Source organism: Amblyraja radiata, chromosome 19, assembly GCF_010909765.2.
Source record: "Amblyraja radiata isolate CabotCenter1 chromosome 19, sAmbRad1.1.pri, whole genome shotgun sequence".
Classification (NCBI taxonomy): Eukaryota; Metazoa; Chordata; class Chondrichthyes; order Rajiformes; family Rajidae; genus Amblyraja; species Amblyraja radiata.
Genome location: NC_045974.1, coordinates 29,169,620 through 29,182,657, shown reverse-complemented (window position 1 = coordinate 29,182,657; position 13,038 = coordinate 29,169,620). Strand labels below are relative to the sequence as shown.

Sequence of the window (13,038 nt, the reverse complement as noted above, 5' to 3'; positions counted from 1 at the left end):
TGTGTGTGTACGTGTATATGTATATACATATATATAAAATATGTATGTATGTATATATATATATATGTGTGTGTGTGTGTGTGTGTGTGTGTGTGTGTGTGTGTGTGTGTGTGTGTGTGTACTTGTGAGTATGTGTATATATACACACTGAACTTTGTTTCTCTCGTTTATTATATTGTTTACAGTGTACTACATTTACATATTCCGTTGTGCTGCAGCAAGTAAGAATGTCACTGCTCTATCTATCTGGGACATTTGACAATAAAACACTCTTGAGTCTTGACCCACATCATCCTCGGCATTCAACACTACCATCCTCTCCATCCTGGTTACCAAGCTCAGGGAAAAACCAGGTCTTTGCACATCCCTTTGCAAATGGATCCCCATTTTCCTTATCAACAGAACACAATCAATTGGTAATACGAATTGGCAGCAACACTTCCTGCTCACTAACCATCAGCACAGGATTACCTCAAGGCCTGGTGCTTATCCCCCTGCTCTACTCACTCTATACCCATGACTGTGTAGGCAGACACAGTTCCAATTCCATCTTTAAAGTTGCCGGCGACACCACCTTTGTTGGACAAATTAAAGATGATGACGATTCAGAGTATAGAAAGGAGATTAATTGACTGACTGAATGGTGCCAGAACAACAGCCCTGCTCTCAATGTTTAGTTTAATTTAGTTTAGATTATTGTCACGTGTACTGAGGTACAGTGAAAACCTTTTTTTGTTGTGTGTTTTCCAGTCAGTGGAAAAACTATAAATGATTACCATCAAGCCATCCACATAGTCCAAGGGTCTCCAATGTCTGTAATACCAAGGAACTGATTGGTGACTATAGAAGAAGAAGGCCAAGGATTGCAAACCTGTCTTCATCGACATGATGGTGGCAGAGAGAGCCAAAAACTTAAAACTACTGGGCATACATATCTATAGAGATCTGTCCTGGACCCAGCACATTGATGCAATCATAAAGAAAAACCCTCATTGTTTCCAATTCTCAGAAGATTGAGGAGATTTGGCACATCAACAAATACTCTCTTGAACTTTTACAGGTGAACAGTAAACTGTTGACTGGTTGCATCATGGCCTGGTTTGGCAATTCAAAACACCCAGGAATGAAGGATGGTGAACACTGTCTAGTCCATCATAGGTACTGACCTCCCCACCGCTGAAGGGATCTGCAGGAGTCGATGCTGCAAAAAGGCAGCTTGCATCATGAGATACCCACACCACCCTGGCCTAGCTCTCATTTCACCCCTGCCACCGGAAGATGGTACAGGAGCCTAAAGGCTGATTCAGGAGCAGCTTCTTCCCAATGACCATCAGGCTATTAAACACTACAACCTCCACCTTCGTTCCAAACTCTATATAGACTTGGTGACATTGTCTTTACCTTTGCACTATTATTGCTTGCTTTTTGTTGTTTAGTATGGTGTTTACAGAGTACTCTATTTACATATCTGTCAGGCAGCTGCAAGGAAGAATGTAATTGTTCTGTTTCAGGATATATGGCAATAAAACACTCTGGAGTCTTGACGGATTAGTAGCCAGCTCTCATTTCACTCCTTCCATCAGGAAGATGGTAAAAGAAGCAAAAAAAGACCAGGACAAATCAGGGCTGGCAACAAATGATCTCAGGCAGGGAGCGTCTCAGAAAGGCTGATTGTTGGCTAGGGGCAGTGTGATCCCAAGTTAGGCACGTTACCTAAAATTAGAGAAGTCAAAATTTAGCACCACTGGGTTGTAAGCTGCCCAAGAGAAATATGAAGTGCTGTTCCTCCAATTTGTGTGTAGCCTCGCTTGGCAATGGAGGAAGCCCAGGACAGAAAGATCAGTATGGGAATGGGAAGGGGAAATGTCCAAATGCATTTGGCCAAATGCAAGTTTAACTTCCGTTAAAAACTTAGGATGTCAAAGGAGATGACGCAATACTGAATATATAATGCATGGATTTAAATGTCTGCAAATTAATTCCATTCAAACAGACAGTCTTTATCTTTAGCATTCCTTTCCCACCATCAAAAACTCCTAACCCTTTAAAAAAATATTAAGCTGTTCAAATTGCTTTTGCTCTTGACTATTCATGCATTCAACCGTTTCTTTAGAAAATAAACAGTATGGAGCTCTTTAATTGGATTCCTTAATAGAAACATGAAAAACAAAAAGTCAGTATCAGTGAACTTCTTCAGCAATCACTTTAACCAACTTTTTTTAGGTTAGTTTTAGCAGGTAGAAAAGTGAAAAATGATCCTGACACTCGCTTCTATTTGATAAATTGTTTTTAAGCTTCCCAACCTATATTTTCACAATGATGACCCATGTTTAGTACTGGTTCTATAGAACATTTTTAAGCAGATAAGATAAAATGCCATTGGTATGCACCCAAAATTTGTGCACAGAATTCACCATGGTCACAAATTCACAAATGATAGGAGCAGATTTAGGCCATTCGGCCCATTATGCATGGCTGATCTATCTTCCTCTCTTAACCGCATTCTCCTGCCTTCACCCCATAACCCCTGACACCTGTACTGATCAAAAATCTATCTATCACTGCCTGATCATCCATTGATGACCTCCACAGCCTTCTGTGGCAATGAATATGGAATATAGTAGCAGCTAAGATTCATAAATGAAGTCTCCTCCTTGCCCGCTGCCTGCCCTGGAAGAGATCTATAGCTCTTGTTGCCTGCGGGAAGCATCACACATCCTAAAGGACCCATCTCATCCTGCACATCACTTGTTTGACCTTCTGCCCTCAGGAAAGCGTTACAGGTCCATCAAATCACACACCACAAGATTATCAAACAGTTTCTACCCCAAGGCCATCACCACTCTGAACTCTGCACTGAATACACACACCCCCATAGCCAATATTTTGTACTGCTATAACACTACACTGTGAAATATTGCACATTCTGACGACAACGATTTTCTTGCCGTTTTTGCTGTTTTCATTGTTATTATTATTTATCTGATACGTTGGAGCTCTGCTCGGGCAGTGCGCCTGAAATCTCATTGTATGTATTTACAATGGCAATATAGTGTATTATTATTATTATTATTATTATTATTATTATTATTATTATTATTGTTATTATTCAAGGCCAGGATTCGGCACACATTGATCTGAGGTTGCCGAATACACAACCCTGTTTGTTGTCTAGTTGGGAATCCCATCTGAGGTACCTGTGTGGTTTTCTTTTACTTTCTTTTTTAGGATCTGGGTATCACTGGAAAGCTCAGGATTTCATGTCTACTCTTAATTGTCCCTAAGTAGGTGATGGTGAGAGTGGCACAGTGGTGCAGCGGTAGAGTAGCTGCCTTACAGTGCCAGGGAGCCGGGTTTGTTCCTGACTGCGGGTGCTGACTGTACGGAGTTTGTACGTTTTCCCTGTGACCGTGCGGGATTCCTCCAGGTGCTACACATTCCTCCTACATTCCAAACACGTGCAGGTTTATAGGATAATTGGCTTCTGTAAGTTGCCCTTAGTGTGTGGGATAGAACTGGTGTATGGGTGATCATTGGTCGGTGTGGACTCGGTGGACAGAAGGGACCTGTGTCCACACTGTATCTCTAAGACGAAAAAGTAAAAACTAAAACAACAAACTAGAGAAGATACCCACACAGGATTTAGACCCTGCAACGCTGAAAGAATTGTAAAATGTTTCCAAATCAGGATGACCTGCGATTGGGAGGAGGACCTGCTGGTGATAATGTTCCTGTGTCCCTGTTTGTGGTTGAGGTTGTTAGTTAGAGGGTTGCTGTCAAAATAGTCTGAGCAAGTAGCTGCAAAGGCTTTTATAGATTGTACATGCTATAGCCACTGTACATGGAGGAAATGAATGTTTAGGGTGGTGGTACTTTGAGTGGTGCTGCTTTGTCCTAGCTGGCGTTGAGGCTCTCGTGTGTTATTGGAGAGGCCCAGATCTGGGTGAGTGAAGAGTATACATCTACACTCCTGGCATATGCCTTAAGGGCCTGTCCCACTTAGGTGACTATTTAGGCGAGTGCAGGAGACTCTGCGTTCGCCTCATGATCGCCACATGGTCGCCACATGTTCTCTGGTGAGTCTCCTTCATAGTCGAGAGGAGTTCCTGCATTCTGGGAACTTGTCGCGGCCTCAGTATCGTCGCAGCAAATTTTTCAACATGTTGCCATGGAGAAAATCGTAACTTTTGTAGTCGTAGGTGCAGTGGTAGTGGGGTCGCCGTGTCGTTGTAGGTAGTCAAGGTAGCAGTAGGTAGTTTTAGTTAATCTCCTTTGCTGACCAGGCATTTTCATTGGCTCGTTGGGGAAAAAAATCATAAGCACAAGTTTTCAGAACCAAGGAAAACCGACCGGTAAAGTTAAATGCCCGCTAAACTTCACAGTTGTGTATCTCTGGCTTATTAAAAGTTGTCTGGCTTCTTAAAAGTGTCTCCACTCCTTCTTAACCCCCCCTTCTCCCCCACACCCCCCGTCCCCGCTCTTTTAAAGGACTTACCGGACACTGTGCTAGCCGTCTTTAACCTTCTTGTTCATCGCAGTGTGTGTCTGTATCACCTTGGCTTTGCACCGTGTGAATTTCAGACAGCGCTCCCCCGCTTTCCCTGGCCCCCGCCTTTGTGATGTGTGTGTGTGTGTGTGTGTGTGTGTGTGTGTGTGTGTGTGTGTGTGTGTGTGTGTGTGTGTGTGTGTGTGTGTGTGTGTGTGTGTGTGTGTCGCTCTGACGGTTGCTGTTCCAGTTCGCGGTTTTTCAGGCGAGTGCCGCGAGCTTGAAGGTCACAGGCAGTTCGTTGAAAAGTCACCTAAGTGGGACAGGCCCGTTACGATTTTAGGAGATGTGTCACGTGCTGCAAGATACCCAGCCTCGCACAAGATGCAATGCCTTTCCTTTCATCTCTTCTCTTCCCACCATGCAGGGACGTAAATAGTCTTTCCAATTGCACTTCTTTCAATCTAATGCAGTGCATTCAGTATCCACAATATGGCCTCCACTCTGTTAGAGACACCAAACTCCAATCTTCCTGTCTGTTGTCCCCTGTACTGTTACAACAAGGCTCAATACAACATTGGGGAGCAACCTCATCTTATTTCTGGGCATGACTGCATCCTTCAGGTCTCAGTATCATTCCCTAGTCTTAGGTTACACACTTTCGCTCTGTGCTGAAACTGACCATTTCTGTTTATGTGTAGGAAGGAACTGCAGATGCTGGTTTAAACCAAAGATAGACACAAAAAAATGGGGTAACTCATTGGGACAGGCAGCTTCTCTGGAAAGAAGGAATGGGTGACGTTGCGGGTCGAGACCCTTCTTCAGACTGGAGAAGGGTCTCAAAGAGAAATGTCACCCATTCCTTCTCTCCAGAGATGCTGCCTGTCCTGCTGAGTTACTCCAGCTTTTTGCGTCTATCTTCATTTCTGTTTATCATCATTTTGGCTTGGGATTTTCTTTTCCTATTTGTGTCTTCTGACTTTGCTGCCAGCACCACATTACGCACACAAAGAAGCATAATCTGATCCAAAGATCTATGCTACCAATTTGGATATTCAATTTATTCTACCCATCCTTCCCCCATCTTCGCTCTTCATTTGAAGACAATTAATCCCACAATGAAAAGGTAAACTTTTTCTCTTTCTGTGGATGTTGGCTGACCTGCTGATTGTTTCCGGATACACGGAGAACATGCAAACTCCACACAGACAGCACCTGTAGACAGGATCAAACCCGGGTCTCTAGCGCTGTAATGCAGCAACTCTACCGCTGCACCACCGTACCGCCCAAACTGTTAACTGGTAGTTTAATATCCCATCTATATTGTATTTTTATTTTACACAATCTTCAATGGTCAATAAAATCAGGCTGAGTGTAAAATAAATAGTTCGACCTGACTGCATATTTTCCAGCTGGGAGAGTTTGTTTAAAATAAATCCCTTGGAATCGATCATAATTACTTCCGAAAGAGCACCATTGACCTGCTGCCTGTTTATTGAGGAATGATGCTTGGAGCTGAACTGACATCATACTGTGGGCATTCCTTGTGTTTGGTCCAAAAATAATTAAAAACCTTTCACTTTGATTTTTGCCTCAAAAAACAAAGATCGTCAACTTAAGAATCATTGACAATACAGATTGGACCCTAGAGTTAATTTTGATCTCAAGTTCATCGGTTAAACAATTTAATTTTGTCGCTTTAGTGCATTTTTTAGTTAGCAGAAAAAAAGCTGGGAACATTAACTTGCAACGTTATCACATGGTGTCTGGGAGTAATGTTAGTACTATTTACCCAATGGCATGAGTGAAGCCAGAACAATCAATGCATCAAGCCGAGTTTATCAGCCAATAGATAATTCCATATTTGTATTTCTCCATTCTACCCACCAGGTACAGGAAAGGAAATTATTTTGTTTGCATTTTACAGATGATTAATTGTGCTCTTTTAATGTTAACACCATCAATTATTACAAACATTTGGGGCCCTGTTATGTTTACATATCTTTTTAATATATAATGATGTATTAATGCATCATCATTATGATGCAATGCTTCTATTATCTTCTAAATTTAATTAATAATAATCTTCATTCTTTTCATTAAAACCACTGCACGCAATATCACATCAGTTGTACTATAACCATGGAAACCAAAATGAAACCCACCAGGGGTTCCTATTGGTTCTTGTAACCCCTTGCTTTAAAATATGTTGAGTCTAAATTATTCTATAGAAACATAGAAACATAGAAATTAGGTGCAGGAGTAGGCCATTCGGCCCTTCGAGCCTGCACCGCCATTCAATATGATCATGGCTGATCATCCAACTCAGTATCCCGTACCTGCCTTCTCTCCATACCCTCTGATCCCCTTAGCCACAAGGGCTACATCTAACTCCCTCTTAAATATAGCCAATGAACTGGCCTCGACTACCCTCTGTGGCAGAGAGTTCCAGAGATTCACCACTCTCTGTGTGAAAAAAGTTCTTCTCATCTCGGTTTTAAAGGATTTCCCCCTTATCCTTAAGCTGTGACCCCTTGTCCTGGACTTCACCAACATCGGGAGCAATCTTCCTGCATCTAGCCTGTCCAACCCCTTAAGAATTTTGTAAGTTTCTATAAGATCCCCTCTCAATCTCCTAAATTCTAGAGAGTATAAACCAAGTCTATCCAGTCTTTCTTCATAAGACAGTCCTGACATCCCAGGAATCAGTCTGGTGAACCTTCTCTGCACTCCCTCTATGGCAATAATGTCCTTCCTCAGATTTGGAGACCAAAACTGTACGCAATACTCCAGGTGTGGTCTCACCAAGACCCTGTACAACTGCAGTAGAACCTCTCTGCTCCTATACTCAAATCCTTTTGCTATGAAAGCTAACATACCATTCGCTTTCTTCACTGCCTGCTGCACCTGCATGCCTACTTTCAATGACTGGTGTACCATGACACCCAGGTCTCGCTGCATCTCCCCTTTTCCTAATCGGCCGCCATTTAGATAATAGTCTGCTTTCCTGTTTTTGCCACCAAAATGGATAACCTCACATTTATCCACATTATATTGCATCAGCCAAACATTTGCCCACACACCCAGCCTATCCAAGTCACCTTGCAGTCTCCTAGCATCCTCCTCACAGCTAACCCTGCCCCCCAGCTTAGTGTCATCCGCAAACTTGGAGATATTGCCTTCAATTCCCTCATCCAGATCATTAATGTATATTGTAAATAGCTGGGGTCCCAGCATTGAGCCTTGCGGTACCCCACTAGTCACTGCCTACCATTGTGAAAAGGACCCGTTTACTCCTACACTTTGCTTCCTGTTTGCCAGCCAGTTCTCTATCCACATCAATACTGAACCCCCAATGCCGTGTGCTTTAAGTTTGTATACTAATCTCTTATGTGGGACCTTGTCGAAAGCCTTCTGGAAGTCCAGATACACCACATCCACTGGTTCTCCCCTATCCACGCTACTAGTTACATCCTCGAAGAATTCTATAAGATTCGTCAGACATGATTTACCTTTTGTAAATCCATGCTGACTTTGTCCAATGATTTCACCACTTTCCAAATGTGCTGCTATCCCATCTTTAATAACTGACTCTAGCAGTTTCCCCACTACCGATGTTAGACTAACTGGTCTGTAATTCCCCGTTTTCTCTCTCCCTCCCTTCTTAAAAAGTGGGGTTACGTTTGCTACCCGCCAATCCTCAGGAACTACTCCAGAATCTAAAGAGTTTTGAAAGATTATTACTAATGCATCCACTATTTCTGGAGCTACTTCCTTAAGTACTCTGGGATGCAGCCTATCTGGCCCTGGGGATTTATCGGCCTTTAATCCATTCAATTTACCCAACACCACTTCCCGGCTAACCTGGATTTCACTCAATTCCTCCAACTCCTTTGACCCAAGGTCCCCTGCTATTTCCGGCAGATTATTTATGTCTTCCTTAGTGAAGACGGAACCAAAGTAGTTATTCAATTGGTCCGCCATATCCTTGTTCTAGAGCTGCTTCCTTAGGTACTCTGGGATGCAGCCTATCTGGCCCTGGGGATTTATCGGCCTTTAATCCATTCAATTTACCCAACACCACTTCCCGGCTAACCTGGATTTCACTCAATTCCTCCAACTCCTTTGACCCGCGGTCCCCTGCTATTTCCGGCAGATTATTTATGTCTTCCTTAGTGAAGACGGAACCAAAGTAGTTATTCAATTGGTCCGCCATATCCTTGTTCCCCATGATCAACTCACCTGTTTCTGACTGCAAGGGACCTACATTTGTTTTAACTAATCTCTTTCTTTTCACATATCTATAAAAACTTTTGCAGTCAGTTTTTATGTTCCCTGCCAGTTTTCTTTCATAATCTATTTGTCCTTTCCTAATTAAGCCCTTTGTCCTCCTCTGCTGGTCTCTGAATTTCTCCCAGTCCTCCGGTATGCTGCTTTTCCTGGCTAATTTGTACGCATCATCCTTCGCTTTGATACTATCCCTGATTTCCCTTGTTATCCACGGATGCACTACCTTCCCTGATTTATTCTTTTGCCAAACTGGGATGAACAATTTTTGTAGTTCATCCATGCAGTCTTTAAATGTCTTCCATTGCATATCCACCGTCAACCCTTTTAGAATTAATTGCCAGTCAATCTTGGCCAATTCACGTCTCATACCCTCAAAGTTACCTTTCTTTAAGTTTAGAACCATTGTTTCTGAATTAACAATGTCACTCTCCATCCTAATGAAGAACTCAACCATATTATGGTCACTCTTGCCCAAGGGGGCACGTACAACAAGACTGCTAACTAACCCTTCCTCATTACTCAATACCCAGTCTAAAATAGCCTGCTCTCTCGTTGGTTCCTCTACATGTTGATTTAGATAACTATCCCGCATACATTCCAAGAAATCCTCTTCCTCAGCACCCCTGCCAATTTGATTCACCCAATCTATATGTAGATTGAAGTCACCCATTATAACTGTTTTGCCTTTGTCGCACGCATTTCTAATTTCCTGTTTGATACCATCTCCAACTTCACTACTACTGTTAGGTGGCCTGTACACAACACCCACCAGCGTTTTCTGCCCCTTAGTGTTTCGCAGCTCTACCCATACCGATTCCACATCCTCCAAACTAATGTCCTTCCTTTCCATTGTGTTAATCTCCTCTCTAATCAGCAACGCTACCCCACCTCCTTTTCCTTTCTCTCTATCCTTCCTGAATATTGAATATCCCTGGATGTTCAGCTCCCAGCCTTGGTCACCCTGGAGCCATGTCTCCATGATCCCAACTATATCATAGTCATTAATAGCTATCTGCACATTCAACTCATCCACCTTATTACGAATGCTCCTTGCATTGAGACACAAAGCCTTCAGGCTTGTTTTTACAACACTCTTACCCCTTATACAATTATGTTGAAAAGTGGCCCTTTCTGATTTTTGTCCTGGTTTTGTCTGCCTGCCACTTTTACTTTTCACCTTGCTACCTATTGCTTCTACCCTCATTTTACACCCCTCTGTCTCTACGCTCACACATTTAAGAAACCCTTTCCCTTTAACTCCATCCTCCACTATCCCATTCGACGCCCCACCCCCCTTATTCAGTTTAAAACCACCCGTGTAGCAGTGGCAAACCTGCCTGCCAGAATGCTGGTCCCCCACCTGTTACGATACAATCCGTCCCTTTTGTACAGTTCCCCCTTACCCCAAAACAGATCCCAGTGATCTAAGAATCTAAATCCCTGCCCCGTGCACCAGTTCCTCAGCCACACGTTCAGGTCCCGTATCTCCCTGTTCCTGCTCTCGCCAGCACGAGGAACTGGAAGCAAACCGGAGATAACAACCCTGGAGGTCCTGCTTTTCAGCATTTTTCCGAGCTCTCTAAAGTCACGCTGCAGAATATGCATCCCCTTCTTTCCGACATCGTTTGTGCCGACATGCACTACCACTGCCGGATGTTCACCATCGCCCTTGAGGATTTTCTGCACTCTGTCCATGACATCCTGGATCCTGGCACCAGGAAGGCAGCACACCATCCTCGCATCCCGTCTGTTGCCGCAGAAACCCCTGTCGGTACCTCTCACAATGGAGTCTCCCACTACAATGGCGTTGCCTGCCTTAGGCCTTTTTGGTTTTGGTTCAACAGCCCTATTCGCATCACAAGCCAGTCCGTCGCCCAGTGTAAACACCTCTTCTGTCCCGACAGCTTCTAAGTGGGTGAACCTGTTCACAAGAGGTACAACACCCGGGGACGTTGGCATTCCATGCTTCCCTCCCGTTCTCACTGTCTCCCACCTTCTCTCTTCCAGTACCTTAGGTGTAACAATCGTACTGTAGGACTTGTCGAGGAACGACTCCGTTTCTCGGACGAACCGGAGGTCATCCACTTGCTTCTCCAGTTCCCCAACACGGCCCTTCAGGAGCTCCACCTGGATGCACTTCTCGCATTTGTAGCAGCCAGAGGCACTAGCGGTGTCCTTGACCTCCCACATACTGCAAGCATCGCACTGAATCAGCTTGCCTGACATTTCCTTCTTTCGTCTCCTCGCCGAAGACTCTCGAGCCAAAGACTCACACTTTTCTCACAGGGCCGCTCACTCACTGCCGCTCGCAAAGAGCAGTCTTGCTTAAATTGACTGATAAATTGCCTGATTTACCAATTTACAAACCAAATTCCTCAGTTTTCAACTGTTTTCCCAGCACTGACTCACTTCTCTCCTCCCACTTGGGCTAGAGCCAATCAGTCGTATCTTTTGCTAATCTCCTGCTGCTGTTGCTCCCAAACCTACAGCAGTTCTGAGTCAAGTCTGCCTGTCCTTGGCACCTACTTTAACTGTTTTCACTTCTCTCCTCCCACTTGGGCTAGAGCCAATCAGTCGTATCTCTTGCTAAGCTCCTGCTGCTGTTGCTCCCAAAACTACAGCAGTTCTGAGTCCAGCTGATTGCAGAAAAATTAAACTTAAAAATTCAGCTTCTGACATTAAGAGACCTCACGATTACTGTACAGTGATTCTTCTATTTACTCGATGATAAACAATATCATTGTCACTAGTCAGGGAAATCTTATCCAAACCAATTACATGGTGATAAGGCTGCTATCAGCCATGCTCCAAAAGTTATTCAAATATACAGTAGTCTTCTTCAATTAGTCTTGTTGGTTGCAATTTTACCTGTTGCTTCTGCCTTCATGAAGTAAATATTTTGACTTGGGCTCACTAACAGTATTGGGCGTTTTTGAGTTTCAGGTGCATACTAAATTTAAATTAATTGAAGTAATTTTCACTTTCCTGCTCCTTTCACCAACACATACCACCAAACCAAACGTATCACCAGTCCAAAGTAATTTAAAGTAATGTGGTCATATCTATAAAAAATGGCCTAATTTTGATGAAGGAGTGCTTTTTTTAGGATATAAGATTTGGCTGAACTCATTTAGGAGACTGGAATTACTTTGGTTTGGGTTAGAAACCTCCATTATCTATAAGATTGGCTGTACATTGTTATTGCTGTTGAGGAAAAAAATAATGGTGCAGTGCTGATCTTAACTTTAATCAGAGCTGCAAAAGATAACAGAGGAATTTTAATGGAGACACAAGGGACTGCAGATGCTGGTCTGCCACAAATGTACACAAAGTGCTGGAGTAACTCAGCGGTTCAGGCAGCATCTCTGGAGAACATGAATAAATGATGCTTCTGGTCGGGACCCTTCTTCAGACCAGATCTGAAACGTCACTTATCCACGTTCTCTAGAGATGTTGCCTGACCCATTGAGTCATTCCCACACTCGTAAAATTGTAAACTGCCCTTAATATGTAGGATAGTGCTAGTGTACGGATATTGCTGGTCGGCATGGACTCGAAGGGTCAGTTTCCGTGCTGTATCTCTAAAGTCTAAAGTCTAAGGAATTTTAATGTTCAGCAGAAAAGGAGGACAAACATTTAAAATAACTGCAGCTTAAAATTGAAAAGATTTTTATGTGGTTTAATTTACCATTGGTTCAGACTTCAATACTAGTAATTTAGCAATAAATGTTAGTTTAGTTTAGTTTAGTTTAGAGATACAGTGCTGAAACAGGCCCTTTGTTCCACTGAGTCCATGCCGAACAGTAATCACAATAGGGACAATTTACAATTATTCCTGAAGTCAAATGGGCACAGTTGCTGCCTTACAGCACTTACAGTGCCAGAGACTGTGTTCAATCCCGACTATGGATGCTGTCCGTACGGAGTTTGTACGTTCTCCCCATGACCACGTAGGTTTTCTCGGCAAGGCCTTTGGTTTCCTCCCACATTCCAAAGGCGTACAGTTTGTAGGTTAACTGGCTTGTTATGAATGTAAAATTGTCTCTAGTGGGTGTAGGAGAGTGTTAATGTGCAGGGATCGTTGGTCGGTGCGGACTCAGTGGGCCGAAGGACCTGTTTCCGCGCTGTATCTCTAAACTAAACTAGACTAAACTAAACAAACCTGTGTATCTTTGGAGTAGGGGAGGAAACCGGACTGCCTGTGGTCACACGGGTAGAATGTGCAAATGCCGTACAGTCTGTGCCAGTAGTCAGGATGAAAC

At 43.4% G+C, this 13,038-nt stretch overlaps 1 protein-coding gene across 1 annotated transcript in view; it reads right to left on the bottom strand.

The window, feature by feature from the left end:
- The window catches only part of nell2 (neural EGFL like 2), a 257,810-nt gene that overhangs the window by 101,367 nt on the left and 143,405 nt on the right, over positions 1 to 13,038 (bottom strand). The window lies entirely within an intron of this gene.